At 45.8% G+C, this 9,042-nt stretch overlaps 1 pseudogene; it reads left to right on the top strand.

The window, feature by feature from the left end:
* The first annotated feature begins 3,165 nt into the window (after positions 1-3,165).
* LOC100353721 (PSME3-interacting protein pseudogene) lies at positions 3,166-7,946 on the top strand (annotated as a pseudogene).
* The last annotated feature ends 1,096 nt before the right edge of the window (positions 7,947-9,042 follow it).

Here is a 9,042-nt window from a genome sequence, read left to right as displayed (position 1 = left end):
AACATGCACCATGGTGAGGCAGTAGTGATGGCTCAAGTAGTTCAATCCCTGCCACTCATATGGGAGACCCAGATTGATTTCCCAGCTCTTGGATACAGCCTGGACTAGCCTTATGTGTTGCAGGCATTTGGAGAATGCCTCAGAGTATGGGAGGTTGGGAGTTTTCTCTCTCTCTCTCTCTCTCTCTCTCTCTCTCTCTCTGGCTTCCCCAACTACTTTTCCAATAAATAAAATGAACAACAGTTTTAAAAAGTAAAATGCCTGCACCCCATATCAGAGTGTTTGGGTTCAAGTTCTTTCCTCTCAATTCCAGCCTCCTGCTAATACGGACCCTGGGAGGCAATGGTGATGCCTCAAGTAATTGGGTTCCTACTACTTACACAGGAGACCTGGATAGCATTCATAGAGCTGGCTTGCGGCTTTGGCCCCTGGCTCTTGTAAGCATTTGAAGAATAAATCAGAAGGTGATGAGAGTTCTCTATTCCCACACCATCTCCCCTCCCCCATCTTTTTGGCTCTCAAGTAAATAAATTTTTAAGTAAAAGAATAAAAATGCAATCATATTAGTGAGCCTAGGGCAAGAGGAGATGGCACAGGCTTTTCTTCTTGGGCTTGTCTTCCGTAATAATGGTATCCATGATTTGTGGGAGTGTCTCACTTTCATCAAGGACATCTATCCTTGTGCTGTTGGCCAGAATGCTGGCCTTCGGAAGCTTGCCTGTTAGGTCACAGTTAAGCAATGGTGATGTAGGGGAAATGGAGGAAAGGGAGAGGAGGTAGCATTGCACAGAAGTTTAGAATGTGCATTCTGACATAATCACGACTGATATGGGTTCAGATCCTAGCTTTGATGCTTCTGAGCTCTGTGGCCTTAGATAATCCATTTAACGTCCCTGAGCCTCAGTATCCTCATTTCTAAGAAAGCAGCAATAATGCTTAACTACTTCCCAGGGTAGTGAGGAGCTCAAGCAAGCTAGTATATGTGAAAGTGTCCTGTACACATGTGTCACACCTGTATATACGATTACATGAGGCAGTGTATATGAAAGTACTTGATAAATGATAACCATGCTTATTCCTGAATCAAAAGATGATGTGGGGTAAAAGAGCAGTCTGGCTGGTAGGAAAGATATGTGGGTGGCATGGGTGCCTCCCATCTGCAAGCACAGTCAACTGGGCTCTCCACGGTAGCCTTCCCCATTGAGGGGGTGACCTATATTTTGGAATTTCCAGGACAGCCACAGTTCTAGCCCTTCCCCCCAGGGAACCGCATGTCCATGCTGGGGAAACAGAGGGGGTGTAGTTACTTAAAGGATACAGTCCCTGGCTGCCCCCACTCTTACTCCCACCCGGACCTGCACCCTCTTCCTCTCTCTCCTCCCAGTCAGTGGGGATTTGCTGACTTTCATATGAAATCAAACAGAACCAGGAAGGTAAATCTCCTGGGTGGAAGGGAAAAAAGGCAACAAAACCCCAGCACTTCTGTACAACCCATTTGAAAGCCAAATAGAAATGGCTGAGAGATCACTGCTGTTCTAGTGATATGTGACACCCTCCCCTGCACGCCTCATCCCTGCGCCCCTCCTCCGCCATCCTCTGTCCTCCCTTCCTTTCTCCAAAGGTGTCTAGGGTTGAAAAAGCATTTGTCTCACAGCTGATCAACTGGGTCTGAGGGGAAGGCAAATGAATTATTTCAGTTCTGTAGGGAGGGTGAGCGTGGGTTTTTCAGCACCCGCCTCTTCCCCTTTTTAATTGATGAACAATCTGGCCCATGGCTGCTCCCGTAGGTATGCAAAATAGCTTCTTAGTGTGAAATCCCTGTTGTTGAATGTACTCCGTGGGGCATAATCACATTGCCGCCCCCTGTTTTGCATAAGAAACCGCTGTTTCCAAGATAAGAATCTTTTCATTTAGCTGTCATGAGCTCATCCTTTTTCCTGTGCATTGTGGCTCTTGCTCCTTTGAGTCAATACCCAAACAATGACTGCCTGAGCTCGGGCACCCTCCTGCCCCCAGCCCCGGAAGACAGAAGGCTGTGGCCTCCGGAAGCCTGCCTAGGCAGGCAACTAGAGCTCTTTTCAGGCCTCCCATGTCAAGAGGGCAAAAACTAAGAAGATCTGAGAGCTCTGAGAAGCTTCTACTGGCTTTCAAGCAGACCCTGGGAAAGAAACCCTGAATGGCCTGCTGTGTGTGCTAAGGGCAGACAGGCTGTGCCCCAGGATCGCGAACTTCAACAGCCTGGGACATCTAAGGACAGGCTGTGAGGACCCATCGATGTGCAAAGCCGCTGGGCCACTCCTCCTCTGTCCCTGATCATCAGACTGCATCCTGTCTCTGCCCTTTGGTTTGGAACAATCACACCTACAGCAGAAACCGCACAATGGCACTGCACTCCAATTAGAAACCTGAAGGGGTCTCAGATCCCGTGGAATTCAAACCCTTTCCTCCTCCTGCTTGGAGGGAAACCGAGGCCCAGGGAGAGGAAGCAGCTTGCCTAGGAGCCCTCAGCTAGTTAGTTGAAGAGGTGGGTGCTAAAACTCAGCCTGTTTATTCTACCACCCAGGGCTGCCTCTGGAGGGAATCAATAACATTTGTGTACAAAGCACTGAGGAAAAAGACAAGATAGGAGATTAAATGGAATCACGTCAACTACAAAGCCTATACAAGCAGTAGGGGTTTTATTGTTAGCTTCCTCAATGTAGGAGACGTTTCACAAAAGATCCCAGAGAACAGCAAATTTTAACCTTTACCAGTATGAAAGGATTGTGCAGAAGGCAGTGAGTTTCCGGATAAAACGTTACCTAGTCACTTTACTTCGGGGAAGCGAGCTACCCAGTTGCATCAGCTCAGCACTTGCTCATTATTTCCACTTTGGGGAGAGGAAATAATGCAACAAAGAAGCTTTAATCCAACCAGAGATAACTAATGCGTGTCCAGCGGGAGGCCAGGGGCACTGAGGTGCACAAGAAATGGGGAAAATCGAGGCCCTGGCTTGAGAAAGGTCACAAGCTGGCCGCTAGGCTGTTTGGTCAGCAATTGATCATGAGTCCCTTCAGGGCCAGGCCCCAGGCTCGCTGGTAACTCAGCGTGGCCAAGAGCTCACAGCAGGTGCCTAGTCTATCCTTGTTGAGAGGCTGGTTAACTAGGCTAGAAAAGACGTCACACATGGTTCCTGAGGTGTTCCAAGGACTACTTTTTGCCCACGTTTGGAGTCAAGGACCCATTATTATGTTTCAAAGAAACAGTTCCCTGTGGCCTTCAGAAAGCTCCAGTAATCCTCAGAATGTTCAGCTGCCTGTGGCCCTCAAGGTGGGAGGAAGGCATTTCCCCCCCAAGGCATCAGCAGTGATGTTTCAATGCCACCAATGCTGTTGCCAAGAAAAACCACCACCTGACGTCAAAAGGAAACTTTTCCTTCACCTGCCTGTTGGTTTGGGGGGTCAGAGACCTCACTTCCTACATGGAAAAGCAGTAGGAGTGTAGGAAGCAGGAGACTCGGGCGCCCATCATATCTTAGCCACTCACTAGCAAATTACCTCTTTTCTCTCTGAGCCTCAGCCTGCTCGTCTGTAAAATGAGGCCATTGACTTGCCCAAAGTTTCCCAAACTCAGCTTTGAAAGTCTGAATCAGATCAAATGTGGGGTTGCAGCACTGGGGACGGTGGATATATAATAAAAGAGGTACCCGGTGGTGAAATGACAAGAACCACCTGACTAGATGAACAGTTCTACTTAAAATATTTCATGATTCTCTGAAATCCCTTTTCTGTTCATGGGATTGGTTTTAAAATGAACCAGGTGTTTGTTACTTAAAACAACCCCACTTCCAGTTAAAACCGGCAAATTGAACACATGCACTTCTGTAAGCTTCTAAAACACCACAAAAATAGTAAAAAAATTAATTAAAAGGCCAAAGACCATGAGAGCAAAAGGAACAAGAGGTGTTAACAGCCGAGACAGTACACACACACACACACACACACACACACGCATAATACAGAAACTAGAAATGGAAAACAAGTAGTAATTGACTTAGCAGATTTGAGAAAACTGAAACCCACGGAGACTGTTTATACTGCAAACCCCAAAAGACTCAGGAATTAAAGGTTCCAGGTATCACTGAAAGTGGGAGTTTCAGTAAGGAGTTGAAAACATGATGATTGAGTGAACACTTTTGTAAGGGGCAGTTAGTTCCCAGATCTGTTCCTCCACCCCAGCAGGAAATGGGACACTTAAACCAAGCACGGCTGAGGACCCACTGAGATGCCATGTTGAAAACAGAGATGAAGTTCAAGTCTGCATTCTGAACATCGAGACCTCCAGTCCCCTTCCTTGGCTCGGTTCCCAAAATACTAACAGCCACATTTACACATGCCAAGCAGGAGATTTGTAGATTCTTCTTTGGGAAACTGACTGAACACAGAGAAATAAGCCAGAGATGATACTGGAAAAGCAGGCAGGATGTCCAATTACTTGTTTTGTAGGCTGCATTATGGTTTTTGGAATTTAGCCTAAAGACCAGAAAGTCATTCAAGGGTTTTAAGCAAGAGAACAATGTGATTAAGTTTGCTTTTTAAAAGATGATCAATCGTAAAAATAGGATTCAGTGTCAAAGGGATGACATAAATAAGCCCAGTGTCTGCTAATAATAATTGATAGAATTAAAAAGGAGAGAACAATCCAACATGGGAAGTGGGATACACAGCAGACTCATACAATGGCAAATGCCCTAAACAGCACTCTGGCCTCAGAATCAGCCCTTAAGGCATCTCAGGCTTGGAAAGCCAAGACACTGTGGCAAAAAAAAATGACCTAAATGAAAGATCTCTGTGAGTGAGATCCCAGTGGATAGAACTGGCCATCAAAGAAGGAGGTACCTTTCTCTGAAGGGAGGAGAGAACTTCCACTTTGACTATGGCCTTGTCTAAATAAGGTCAGAGTTGGTGAACTCAAGAGGCTTCCATAGACTTGGCAGCTCATGACAAGAGCCTCGGGTGATCACTGACATCATAAATAAGAGTGTCAATTGGTAAATCAACAACGGGAGTCACTGTGCACTTATTCCATATGTAGGATCTCTGTCCTTAATGTGTTGTACTATGCAAATTAATGGTAAAACAGTACTTTATACTTTGTGTATAAAGTATACTTTGTGGGTGCAATCTGTTGAAATCTTTACTTAGTATATACTAAGTTGATCTTCTGTATATAAAGATAATTAAAAATGAATCTTAATGAAGAATGGGATGGGAGAGGGAGTAGGAAATGGGATGGTTGCAGGTGGGAGGGAGATTATGGGGGGAAAAACTGCTATAATCCAAAAGTTGTACTTTCAAAATTTATATTTATTAGTTTTCTAAAAAAAGTTAAAATAAAGAAAAAATAAAAGATGATCAAAAAGAAGCTGATGTAGATAGACGTCCAAAGACAGAGGATGCTATACCACGTTTTGGCCAGGTTCAAACCCGATAACATGCAATAGATTCCCTTCCCTTTCCAACTTCCCACCAGTGGTGAGGGACTCAGTGACAGTGACAAAAGCTGCCAAATGGAGGCCCACCAATGATATGTGTGCTAGTGTGCTGGAGAGGGAACCAGGCAATGCTATACAGGGGGATGTCCAGGGCATGCACACCAGCACCCATGGACATTGGCTGGTAAGGGGGAGGAAAGGGGAGTAGCACAGAGGTACATTGGAGGTATGCTTATTAGTCCCCAAAGATAGTTGGTGTGGAAGCCCTGGGGGATGGCACACAGAAGCACACACATACAATGCACCTGCTGATGTCTAAGAATGGAGACAGCTGGTGGTGGAGTGTAAGCGAGGCAGATGGAGAAGTTTGACATGCTTGGGACAGTGGTTACACTAATTGAATAAATAAGTGAAGATTATATTTAAGATAATAAATGCCAGTTTTCCAATAGCTGGGGAAGACGCTAAAAGCATGGAAAGGAGGAAGTTCAGAATGAATGCTGATATTCTGGGTTGAGATTGGAGGTTTCAGTATGAACTCATATGCTTTAAATATATGTAATCACAGAGATGTAGAAATAGTTGCAGAACTATGTGTGCGCCTATACTCACATGTGTATCATGTGTACATATGGATGGATATGGAGAAGCTCCTTAACTTACAATGGAGGTACAACCTAGTCAAGCCACCATAGATTTTAAATATCATAAGCTGAAAATGCAGTGAGGCTGGATGCAGGCCAAACTTCATTGTGGTGGTGAGGAACAGGAAGCGCTGATGGATCAAAAAGAATATGAAAGCAAAGACCATTTTCTTCCTTTTTACTTTTCTTTTCTTGTTTTTTTTTTCTTTTATTTTCTTTAAGAATGAATAGCCTGGGGGCTGGCACCATGGCTCACTTGGTTAATCCTCCGCCTGTGGTGCTGGCATCCCATATGGGCGCTGGGTTCTAGTCCTGGCTGCTCCTCTTCCAGGCCAGCTCTCTGCTGTGGCCCAGGAGGGCAGTGGAGGATGGCCCAAGTGCTTGGGCCCTGCACCCCATGGGAGACCAGGAGAAGCACCTGGCTCCTGGCTTCGGATTGGGGCAATGCTGGCCGTGGTGGCCATCTGGGGAGTGAACCAACAAAAAGAAGACCTTTCTTTCTGTCTCTCTCTCTCTCACTGTCTATAACTCTACCTGTCAAATAAATTAATTTAAAAAAAAAAGAAAAAAAAAGAGTGAGCAGCCTTTGCTGTGGTTGTGTAGGGTAGGCACCACTGATGTGAAGGAGTCTCTCCACCACCACCACCCCCATATGCTATGATAGGCATATCGTTACCAGCTGTACAGACTGGATACCATCATTAAGGCTCCCTGAATACCCCACCTTCTCCATTTGCATCTACTTAGAAGCAAGAGCTGACTACTTACTGCTTTACAGAAGGAGGCAATGATGATAAACCTTGTTATCAAAAAGAGGTTTGTGTCAGAGGCAGAACTAGAAGAATAGTGCAATCAGAGGCAAGAAGAATGGGAGAAAGTTCAAAACCTGAAGATACAGAAGAATGTCCAGACCAGAGGAGGTTTAGTACCTCCGGGAGCAGAAAGAAATGAATATGAAGAGCAGCTGAAATTTAAAAACATAGTAAAAGGCTTAGATGAAGCTGAGTCCAACTTCCTTGCTGAGGTTTCTCAGCATCGAGAACTAATAGAAAAACAATGAAGAAGGCCGGCGCCGCGGCTCAATAGACTAATCCTCCGCCTTGCGGCGCTAGCACACCGGGTTCTAGTCCCGGTTGCCCCTCTTCCAGGCCAGCTCTCTGCTGTGGCCCGGGAAGGCAGTGGAGGATGGCCCAAGTGCTTGGGCCCTGCACCCCATGGGAGACCAGGAGAAGCACCTGGCTCCTACCTTCGGATCAGCGCGGTGCGCCGGCCGCAGCGGCCATTGGAGGGTGAACCAACGGCAAAGGAAGACCTTTCTCTCTGTCTCTCTCTCTCACTGTCCACTCTGCCTGTCAAAAAAAAAGAAAAACAATGAAGAGAGGAAGAGCTGAACAAACTGCAGTAATAGAGAAGTAAGTGCAACCAGGTGGGAGTGTCTGCACAAAACAAGAAGGAAGCTGAGGAGACATTCGCTGTGAAACCATGAAAGCAACAGCGAGTTCTCCCAGGTACAGCTGTTGGCAGGAGCCCTGATGCCTAAGAGCGGGGAGAGTGGCATCAGCATGCAAACACTGAAAGCAGACCCTGATGCAGACGACAACAATCAAGAGGTCCCGTCCTGTGTATCTCTTGGAAGAGATACACTTCCCCAAGAAGTGCCTCCATCCACTGCCTCTTGGCTGTAGTCTATATCGGCCTCCTCCTAGGCCTGCATGCTCACTCAAGAAGCAGTGATTGCGTGCAGCTCAGGCTGCAAAGGCACTATCAACATCACTGGGGAGCTCGTCCCCTCCATCGTGTGAACCAACACCTTCCCTGAAACCCTCTAGCTCCTTGGTCCTTACCATAGCGAGCTTCTCCCCCAGGTAGTGGGACTGTGCATTCTGCCCATAGGCATTGCTTCCCTCCAGACACTCCCTTGTCTGTTTCCTGTACACATTATGGCATTTTTAACTTAACCCGAAAATGTGCCAGAATCCACTGGTGTTGGGTGCTGGGAGAGGGAGAGGAAATGCATTGAATATACCTAAGCTAGTGGACATTGCAGTTTAGCATCCTGCACACTCCAGGGACTCAGTGGTTCCCTCCATAGTGCAGGGGCTGGCTGGGAGCTGTGGCTATCACCCTGCTCAGCATCATGAGCAAGGATCATGGTATGTATCAAGAGCCTAGGAAAAGATCTAAATTCAAAGCAGTATCTACAGAATGGGTATTGCTTTCACAAAATCATAAAGATGAAAAGTTGTAAGTCAAACCATCCCAACTTGGAGACATGGCAATGCTTGTTTCCTAGCTGTGTCTTCCATGGGGGCCTAGAAGTAACGACAGCCCATTAGCGAAGAGCATTCCAATGTTTAGATTATGGTGTCCATACACCACCATCCACCAAGAGAAGTACTCAAAGAACAACTGGAAAATGTCAACAGGACACAGATATCACATTGAAAACAGCTTCCATTGGTAGTATCTAGAACAATTTGAACATCAAAATAAATAATAGTAATAGATTACAGCCAGTTATATAAAATAGGAATGTATGAGTCCATATGGATATAAACAAATAAATAAACAAGTAATTAGGTGGTAAGGAAGATTGTATTCTACAAAGATACCCATTGTAATATATTCTTTCCTACAGGCTATTCTTACAATGTAATGTTAACAATATTCTCATCAAGTTGTAAGGGCTATGTCCCCTCTCCTTGAACCTGTGTGGATATTCATAATCACCTCAACCAAGAGAGAAAAAGTTCTGGAAGTGAAAGCTAGGTGACTTCTCAGGCTGAAACAGAAAAAGGCCACACACTTCCACTTTTCTTGGGATGCTTGTGATTGAATCCCAACCACAATACTGGGATGAAATTAAGTAGCCACGTGAAGAGGTCTCCCAGCCATATGAGTGAGTCACCTTGGAAGTGGATCCTC

This window comes from Oryctolagus cuniculus, chromosome X, assembly GCF_051225735.1.
Source record: "Oryctolagus cuniculus isolate XC-2025 breed Fujian yellow rabbit chromosome X, ASM5122573v1, whole genome shotgun sequence".
Taxonomy (NCBI): Eukaryota; Metazoa; Chordata; class Mammalia; order Lagomorpha; family Leporidae; genus Oryctolagus; species Oryctolagus cuniculus.
The sequence above is the reverse complement of the archived record's forward strand: the minus strand, read 5'-3'. Positions and strand labels throughout refer to the sequence as shown.